The sequence below is a fragment of the Peromyscus eremicus genome, chromosome 3 (assembly GCF_949786415.1).
Source record: "Peromyscus eremicus chromosome 3, PerEre_H2_v1, whole genome shotgun sequence".
Lineage (NCBI taxonomy): Eukaryota > Metazoa > Chordata > Mammalia > Rodentia > Cricetidae > Peromyscus > Peromyscus eremicus.
This window is the reverse complement of record NC_081418.1, coordinates 94,571,424-94,581,476: the sequence shown is the minus strand read 5'-3', so window position 1 is coordinate 94,581,476 and position 10,053 is coordinate 94,571,424. Positions and strand designations below refer to the sequence as shown.

Here is a 10,053-nt window from a genome sequence, read left to right as displayed (position 1 = left end):
AGGGCATTTGCTCACAGGCCATAGAGCGAAAATATTGAGAAAGCGCGCATGTTTTATTCAGTTTGTATATATTACCCAGGAGGTGAGTATATGGTTGCTGCACAAACAATCGGATGCAAGGAATGCGACAGTGAAGAGATCGGGTTAAATCTAGTTTTGAGCCCTTACTCACACATTATTCATGATGGAGCAGGAAACCCCAGGGAATGACATGGGCCAGAGGCAGTTGAGAAAGGGGCTCCAGTCCAGAGCCTATTGGGGCCCTACCACTTTCCAAGCCCGGATGTCGGAGAGCACTCCAGGCCTGCCAGCCTGAGTGCCCCATCCTCTCGGACCTTATCAGGAGTTGGTACCCACCCCATCTGCAACCCTTGGCCCAGAGATGTGGAGAGATGGCGCCTCTGCAGGCGGCAAGTGGCGTCACAGTGGCATCGCTGTGATCCTCAGTAGCTCTGTCTCAGAGGCTCCCTCCAATGGCGTCTGGTGGACACTGCATCATTGTCCCTGGTCCCTGACAACCCCTGTGGCTGAGTCACTGGAAGGCAGGAGACCGCCCTAGTCTTGTATACTACGAAATCTTTTTCATTTAGATTCCTAAAACAAATAGACTGGTTTAAAGCCATGCGTGCTTCCTAAGGTTAGACAATGTTTGAAGGGAAGAGGGATGGAAAAGAGGGAAGTGGAGGGAAGATAAACTGAAACTAGGAAGGGAAGGGGGGTGGGGACGATGGGACATGGACAAGGCAGGAGAGGAGAGATACAAGTTGTAAGAGAGCTGACTCTTACCCTTTTAGAGCAGCGGTTCTCGACCTCCCTAATGCTGCCACCCTTTAATACAGTTCCTCACGTTGTGGTGACCCCCGTCTCCCAATCACAAAATTATTTTCGTTGCTACTTCATAATTGTGATTTTTTTTTACTATTATGAATCGCGATGTAAATATCTGTGTTTTCCCATGGTCTTAGGCGACTCCTGTGAAAGGGTAGTTGAACCCCAGTGGGGTCTCGGCCCCCAGGTTGAGAACTTCTTTTTTAGAGGGATAGGCAGGAAGCAGTGTGTCGGTGGGTGTCTTCAGTCCGCCCCCACCTGTTGGGCTCTCCTGTCACGTTATGTAACGGGACTGCTCATGCTGTGTGCCTGCTGTTCAGGTGCTGGGGCGGTTCCCAAAGTTAAAGAATTGAACTCCCAGCGACAAAACCCCCAAAGGCTCAGAAAGGTGAAAGTAAGCTTTTAACAGGGCCAAAAGCGAAGAGCAGAAACACCCCATTGGGAAGCTTGGAGTCTTGAGAGCAGGCAGATCACCCAGTGGACTCCAGGCTGATCTTTCACAGGGCCCCTGGACTCTCCTCTCTTGGACCCCCCTTTTTCTTTCTCAAGTCCCTCCTCCCTGCTCCCGTCACTCCCTCTCCTCGGATGGGGTAGCTCTTGCTTCAGGAAGGTGGGCGAGCTCAGGGAGGTTGTATCCCAGCTACAGAGTTCAGCTGCTATGAAGGAACGCCATTTTTCACCGCAGCCTCTTTCCTAGCTGCCTCTTCCCTGTATCCCTTCACACTTCTGCATAGATGACCCTCGAAAGCCCCAAATCTACTGGCTAGGAAGATGGCTCAGCTGGTAAAGTGGGTAAAGTGTCTGTCGCACAAGCGTGAGGACCAGAGTTCGGGTCTCCATCACTCATACAAAAGCCAGGTAATTTGAACCTGTATTCCCAGCACTGGAGATGTGGAGATAGGAGGGCCCCTGGGGCATGTTGGCTAGTCTAGCTCAACCAGTGAGCTCCAGGTCAATGGAAGACTTTGTCTAAAAACAGGTGGAGCTCCATTGAGGATACTTGACATCAGTCTCTGGCCTGAACACACACAAAGTTCCAATCTACCTCTAGAGGGAGCTCAAGGTCTGAAGAGATGGCCGTAAATTGTCTCTCTGACTGGAGGGAAAGCTGCTGTCCTTTAGGCTCATTGTGAAGCAGTCACTGACTGCCTGTCCTAGCCCTGCATGGGAAGAGGTCGGGCTGGGAGGAAGATGTGCCTGTGCACCTCAGCCCTCTCCTGGGATGCTCAGGGGCTTTGCTGGCTGGGCCTGGCATCCTGCCAGCGGCAGGGGCTTCTGAGCTCTGCTGTTTTCTGATGTGACTCATTTCTCGTGTCCTCAGGAATAGGTGTTCTTGCCTATGGTTCAGGGCTGACTCCTGCCTGTAAATTGGATGAGGAAGGCTTGCCAGAAGACAAGGAGCAACCACTCACCACAGACTGGGATGGTATATCCCCCCTGGTACCGTCTTTCCAGGTGAATGAGGTCAGAGATCAAAACCACCTTTTGAAGCTAAAAAAGAGTTCTCCAGTCCCCTGACTTCCTGGCAGGCACCCATATTTAGGCAGTGGCCAGTCCAAACAGTTGAACCCAGGCCTCAGACCATTGGGGCCAGCGCCTTGCCCTGCTTAGCATGAGCAGGAAGCCCAGAGGCTTCTTCTTTCTTACAGCATAGGCATCCTCAGATTGAGCTATTTTTTCCCCCACACAGTATCTCATGTAGCCCAGGCTGGCCTTAAACTTACAGTATAGCTGAGGTTAACCTTGAACTCCTGATCCTCCTTCCGCTACCTCTTGAGTCCCAGGATTATAGACATGTATAACCATGTCTGGTTTATGTGGATTGAACCAGGACTTCTTGAGTGCTGGACAAGCACTGAGCTACCTCACAGTGAATGCTGAGCTTTCTCCCCTGATCTCATCCCACATAACTCTCCTCCCCTCAACGTCCCCCGGGAATGCAACAAACAAACTGCTCTAGAAGCCCAAGTCCGATATGGTGTATCTAAAGTGACCCCTACCACCACCACCCTACCCCAGGCTTGTTGAGCAAAGATACAGCTCTCACCTCACAGGGAATAAGAGATGGTTTATTCTTGAGCCAAGTAGGAGTGACCATGGCTTAAGAACATGGATTTGAGTTTTCCCAAATAATGTCCTCCCATGTGGAAAAGGCTTCATTAAGTTTTTATAGTCACGGAGCAAAGAAAGTCACAAACTGAGGCATCTTTTAAACACACTGGTGGAAATACCAGGTAGGCTAGGGTATTAGTTACTTTTTTGTTGCTGTTGCTGTGTGTGGTCAAATACCCGATGAGAAGCATCTTCAGGGAGGAGGGTCAGGGTAGGAACTGCTTGCCAACTTGCTCATGGGCTCTGGCTTAGCTAGCTTTTTATTACAGCCCAGTACTACCTCTCAGGGAATGGTGCTGTCCACAGGGGGCTGGGCCCCCCTATATCAACTAACCATTGAGACGACCCCACAGACATGCCCACAGGCAAATTTGATCTAGGCCTTTTGATCACTCGGTTCAGACCCCTTCTCAAGTGACTCTAGGCTGCATCAAGTTGACAGTTAAAGCTAATTAGGGCGGGATGCATCATGGAGGGGTAGGCATAGGTGGCAGGCAGCTCCAGGTTACAGGGACCTGCCGCTGAGACTGCTCCGTTCATTTTGTGGCAGACAGGAAATAGAAATCGGGCTGGAAGAGGGCCAGGCTGTATGACCTGAGGATGTGTTCCTAAGGTCCTCCTGAGTGCTGGGATTAAAGGAGTGTACCACCACCATCCGGCTTTGTATTCTTGCCCTCAACTCTAACCTCTTCTGCATCAGGTCACTTCTGATCAATAGCGGCTTGCCCCTGGTCAGGCTTGCTGGTTGGGCCCCTCTGTCCTGCAGGAGGGCACTGTCATAGCCCCTGGCTGATTTGGCTTTAACCTATCTAGAATCTGGTGGGAACTTGATGGCTGCCTGCTCCGAAGGAGGCAAGTACGTGACTTAGGCTGTACTGTCTCTTGGTAAAACTGGGCTAATAATTTCTTATCTCCTTGACCCACTTAGAGGACTAAAATAATAGTGGGCGCTGCAGGGTGTGGAGTGCATGTCTGCAATCCCAGCCTTTGGAAAGTGGAGGCAGGAGAATTGGGAATTCAAAGTAACCTTATCTGGCTACATACTGAGTTCAAGGACAGGCTGACTCCATAAGACATTGTTTCAAAAAAAAAAAAAAAAAAAAAAAAAAAAAAAAAAGAAGGAAAAATAGTCAGGAGTGGTGAGCCTTTAATCCCAGCACTTGGGAGGCAAAGACAGGAGAGTCTCTGTGAATTTGAGTTCCCTCTGGTCTAAATAGTGAGTTCTAGGCCAGCCAGGGTTACATAGAGAGACTCTGTCTCAAAATAAATAAAGTGGATGTCAAGTACCCAGCACTACAAGGGTCTCAAGTCTCTACTCTAGACTCCCCAATAGTGTTCCCTATGCTTGTGAACAAGGTCACACCATTACAAAAATCCACTGATTTCTGTGTGCGTTTGTGCTTGTGAACAAGGTCAAACTATTTAAAAAATCCATTGATTTCTGTGTGTGCTTGTGTGTGCGGGGTGTGTATGTGCAGGCATGTTTGTGGGTGTTGGATAAACATGTTGTCAGGAGGGGGGTTGGGGTATGGGGGTGGGACGGGGGGGGCGCGGTGCTGCCACCCACAGGCCCCTTTAAGAGGCAGCTAAATTCCAGCCAACAACTGTGGGAAAACACACATGCCTTTCCTTACTAGCCCTCAACCTCTCGGTCAGCTGGCTCTGCCCTCTCTTGGCACGTCCAGGAAGCCTCCAGGAATTCACGGTGGGCAGGTGGTGCCAGGACAGAGACCAGCGTGAAACTAACGCTCAAGGACCTTGATTGAAACATTAAAATTTTTTGAGCTGGAGAGATGGCTCAGTGGTTAAGGGCACTTAGGTCTCTTTCACAAGACCTAAGTTCACTTTCCAGCACCCACACTGGGTTATAACCACCTGTAACTCCAACTCCAGGGACCTGACACCTTCTGAATTCTGTCAGGAACTACACACACACACACACACACACACACACACACACACACACAAATAGACCTTTTAAAAAGATTTTTTTATTTTTGTTTATTTTTTTGTGTATGAGTGATTTGCCTGTATGTGTGAATGTACATTTGTGTACCAACCACGTGCATGTAGTGCACACAGAGGCCAGAAGAGGGTGTGAGATCCCCTGGAACTAGAGTTAGAGATGTTGTGATCTGCCATGTGGTCACTGGGAATTGAACCCAAGTCCTCTGGAAGAACAGCAAGTGCTCTTAACTGCTGACTCATCTCTCCAGCTCTAAAAGAAATCTTTAAAAACAAGTTTCAGAATTCCCATCCTGTTGCAGTGACACAGTGTCACATGCTTATCATCCCAGCACCCTGGAGGTGGAGACAGGTGAATCTTGAGCTCTTCCAGGCTAGCCTTTCTAGCCCATGGTGTTTCCTAAGCCAGCGAGAGACTCTGTCTCAAAAAGCAAAGTGAGGTCTTGGGGATGGTTCAGCAGGTGTTGCCACCAAGCCCGACAGCCTGAGTTCTAGTCCCAGAACCCCCGTGGTCGAAGGGGAGAACTGACTCCTGCAAGTTGTCCTCTGATCTCTGAGCACATGTGCACACAAGAAATAAATGTGAAGAAAGATTATAAAACAAACAAACAAAACAACAAAACAACAAACAAACAAAACAAAACAAAAACAAGGCAGCGAGTAACCGGGGAACACCTGAGGTTGATCTCTGGCATCCACTGTCACATAGTCATGTGCTTGCACAGGTGTGCACATGAGCACACACACCACACACACACACACACACACACACACACACACACACACACTTTAAGAATTTCCTGGTGCTGAGAGCCTGTGTGATGGTACAGGTCACACACCCAGGAAGTCTTTGTATCTGATCACACATGGTCTTCTCACAGTGTCCAGGGCTGTCTGATCACCTTCTGACCTTTGTGTCACCTCCGTGAACCTGTCACCTCTGCTGTCCTCAGCTCTCTTGGCTTCCCCCGCAGCCTTGCCTGCAGTCTGTAGTCTTTCTGGAAGATTGGAGTGCCTGCCCTGTTATGGCTGTCCGGAACATGTGGTGTGGTAGATGGAGTCTCTGTTGTGGGAGAGCCCCTCTGTGGGTGCTGCCCCCCTTTTTCTGTGGGTTCTGGGCATCTAACTTGGATTCTCATGCTTGTAAGGAAAGCACTTTCCCAGATGAGCATCTGCCCAGGCCTCTGTTTTTCTTGATTTCCCCCTTTGCCTTTCCAGTGCCAGCTTAACCAACAGCCTAGATTAAATCCTTTTTCTTGAAGTAAGCTAGGCCACTCTTGTTTTCCTGGCTACTCCCGACCAACCAGGAGACCTAAGACCGATACGTGCTCTTGAAGGTATGACCTGAGAATCATGCCAGGGTGCAGCTTCCCTCATGGGATGTTTCAAGGAGCCCAGTCTCAGAAATGTTGCTGGAATCTCCAGCACATCAGTTTCCAAGGTAAAGGAAATCCTCGCCCAGGACAGTTCTCCAGTCTGAAACAATGTATAGGAGCATGGAAGGAATGTTTAATTTGAGAAAGCCAGTAGAGACCCTTTGTCTTTTTATCCCAATCACAGCTGTCAGGGCTAGTTAGCATCAGAACCAGTCAAGTGTCTCCAAAAAAGCTGCTGTGTGTACAGCAGCTATCCGGTCACCAAGGAAACCACGCATCAGTGAAAAGGGCCCCCAGGAACCAGCTAGAAACTCAGCTGCCTGACAAGTCTGTCATTAGCAACCGGGCCCAAGTGTAGAAGGAACAATTCTCTGAAAGTTCTCCACGCCAATCCCTTGCAGTCTTCAGCTTCCCACACTGAAAATCTGCTCACCTCGGAAAGACATGTTCTGGCAGGCATGACCAACAGCAGGAAGAGTGCTTGCTTACTTCCCAACAAATAAGACAGGCTGACTGCTATGTGGGTCTGGGACTAGCATCCTTAGAGCATACCAACCCAGGCCGCGGCGTCTTCTGGTCATCTGGCCTCTAACCAGAGCTCACTGAGTCTGCCCAACATCTCTGGGCATCAATAACCAGGAAGCTTGTTTCATAATTACTCATTACCCTTCTTTTTCTCAAAATTGGTTCTCTCTCTCTCTCTCTCTCTCTCTCTCTCTCTCTCTCTCTCTCTCTCTCATGCTTCTCTCTGTTCTGTTTCTTTTTTTTAAGTATTATCATTATTTTCATTTTACATGTATGTGTGTATGTTTCTGAGGAGGCCAGAAGAGGATCCTCAGGGGCTGGAGTTACAGGGGGTTGTAAGCCACTGGACATGGGTGCTGGGAACTGAAGTGGGGTGCTTTGCAAGAGCAGCATGTGTTCTAAAGTGCCAAACCATCTCTCTAGCTCCCTCTGTTCTGTTTCTTTGAGATAGGGTCTCATGTAACCTGGCTGGCATCACACTTGCTATGTAACCAGGGGTGCTCTTGGATTCCTGATCCTCCTGCCTCTACCTCCCAGGTGTTAGATTACAGGTAGGCACTACCATATCTGGTTTGAACTGGTGCCTGCTACTATCACCACATTATTAAACAAACTCCCAGCCTATTAGTGATGCTAATATGACAAGAGGATTCATTCATTTGTGCAGCCAGTCTACAAATATTCATCGAGTGCTTCCTGTTTGCCAGGCAGCAGGCTGACTGCTGAGGTTAACAGAGACAGTAGGTTGTAGCTGAAGCCAGGGAATAATTAGATAGGATGGTGGGGGAGGGCAGTTCTGAGATGGGGACTCATTGGCTGTGTTCCAGGTATTTATTGCTATGTAGCAAACCGCCCCCAAACTTAATGACTTCATTTGACCATGGTGGTTATTTCCTCCATGAATTTTCAACTCAGGCAGGGAGAATGGAGACAGAGTGTCTCTGTGAAAGACCCTAACCCTTCAGGCTTATACCCCCCAAGCCCCAGGAGAATAAGGAACTAAAAAGAAAACTAGTTCCAAGGGCAAGCTGACTCAATCATTATTCAAGCACCCCTGTAACAATATAGCAATGTAAAAAGATTTCTGTTAAGAGATGTGCTCAACTGTGACTGGGATAGTTGCAAGTGTTCCAGGAAGGACCACTGTGACCTTTGTGTAAACTCCACTCCCGCCCTGATACCCCCCTTGAGGTTTCAGAAAAAATGTACATGCAGACGTGACTGTACTCACTCTGTGATCAGACCATGATTTTGTGAAACGAAATTGTATGGGAATTGTAATCTTATGGCTTTTATGGGTTTTTCCTTTAAAAGCACCCATGTGGCTACAGTAAGGTGCGACTCTTGCTCTCAGGACAAGAGTAGCCCGTCTGTACAGTCGCTTCAATAAAAACCTCGTGCTGTTGCATCAACTGGACTGGAGTCTGGGTTCTTGGGGCACCCACTTGAGACCCTAAACTTTGGGTTCTAACATCTGGTCCACCCAGAGTCAACTGAAGGGGCAACGGGAAACATCTGAGGGCTTTCCCCTTGTAAGTTTAGTAGTTGGTGTGTGGGAGCCCATAACTGACTCAGTTTCCCAGTTTGAATCTGAAGTCTATTCTGAGTCAATAGAGTTCAAGCTTGTTTGCTCCAGGGCTGTGAGAAAGTCCTGATTAGCACATGGAAAGGAACACACTAGCTAGCTAGATGCAGGCTGCTGATCCAGCCGGAGGTACATTGAGCTAGAAAATGAAACTACCTGCTCCTTGATGCAAGGCAGGATAGATAGTGGTTGAATGCCTGTGCTGTGCATTATTCTACCTCTGTCCTTCAAGACTGTACATAAGCTGGCTGTGAAATAAACTCGGGGCTGTCCGGCATTGACAGGCAGACCTCTCGACTCTTTTCCGTCTTCTTCATTGTCTCCACAGTCCACACACCTCCACCCAGCTGCCCAGCTGACTCTCGGCTGGCTCTACATTGGTGGTGGCCGGTTGACAGGGTCTCAGGTAGAAAGTGTCAATTGAGACACCTGCAGGCAGCTTTGTGTCTGTGTCACAGCATGGTGGCTGAGTTGTAGGCATGGGTCTTCCAAGAGAGAGCCACCTAGAAACCACACAGCACCTTTTAGGCTTAGAAATCACCCGGCATTTTATTTGTGAAGTTACTCAAGACGGGGCACCGTCAAGGGGAGAGGAGCTAGACGATACCTTTGATAAGATAAATCCAAGGAATGTGAGGACATATTCCAAAGCCGCCTTTGCCTATGACCTGAAAAGAGGTTGGTGGGACACCATTTCAGGAAGAGGTTGCTAAACAAGGTCTCTGAGGGTAGACAACGAGTGACGAGTCTAAGGAAGGAGAGGGCAGTGAGGCTGGGGTACGGCAAGCAAAGAGGAACATCCGAGATGATGTTAGAAGTGGTTGGAAACTGTATCAGGCAGTTACAGGAGCCTGAATTTTATTTTGTGTGAACTGTGTGTGTGTTGGGGGGTGGGGTGGGGGGCATTGAGAGATTAAAGGTTTATATTTGTATCTTACTGTTTGTATTTTCATTGTGCATGATGTTTGTTTTTGCATGAGTGTGGAAACACGTGTGTGAGTAGGAAACACATGTGGGCGTATTCGAATGTGGAGGCCCAAGGTTAATGTCTGGAATCGTCCTCGGTTGCTCATCTGTCCACCTTACTTACTGAGGCAGGGTCTTCCAATCAAACCCAGAGCTCACTGATATGGCTTGTCTCATTAGCCAGCTTACTCCAGGATCCCTTGTCTCTGCCTTCCAAGGCTGGAACTGCAGCTGGGCTGTCACATCCACCCGGCATTCAAGTAGGTTCTGGGGGTCCAAATGTAGGTCTCCATTCTTGGGTGGCAAACACTTAATCGCCAAGCCTTTCCCCAGCCCTCTATTCATGTCTTGAGAGGATTGTTCCAGCTGCTGTGCTTAGACTGACTCGAGATGAGGTAGGAACCCCAATTGGAGTGCTCCAAAAGAGAGTCAGCGATGGTTTGGATAAGAATGTTGGCCGTGGAGATAAAGTCAGGAGGATGGACTGGTAAGACGGTTTGAATGAAAATGGCCCCGAAGTCTCTTCTGAGATGCCAGGCGATGTCTTAATTGTAGCCTGCTGTAAGATTAAAAAAAAAAAAAAATTAAAAAAAAAAAGCAAATTACATGCTTCCTACATAAACTTCAGTCTGAATATTTTCTGGGGGAGGGGAGACACAATTCAGTCCACAACCCCTTGGATTACTATTGCAGAGA

General features: G+C 48.6%; 1 long non-coding RNA gene across 1 annotated transcript; it reads left to right on the top strand.

The window, feature by feature from the left end:
- Positions 1 to 474: 474 nt before the first annotated feature.
- LOC131905949 (uncharacterized) lies at positions 475 to 3,594 on the top strand. Its single transcript, XR_009378080.1, has 3 exons — positions 475 to 637; positions 1,526 to 1,686; positions 2,150 to 3,594. It is a non-coding gene; the product is annotated as an uncharacterized LOC131905949 (long non-coding RNA).
- The last annotated feature ends 6,459 nt before the right edge of the window (positions 3,595 to 10,053 follow it).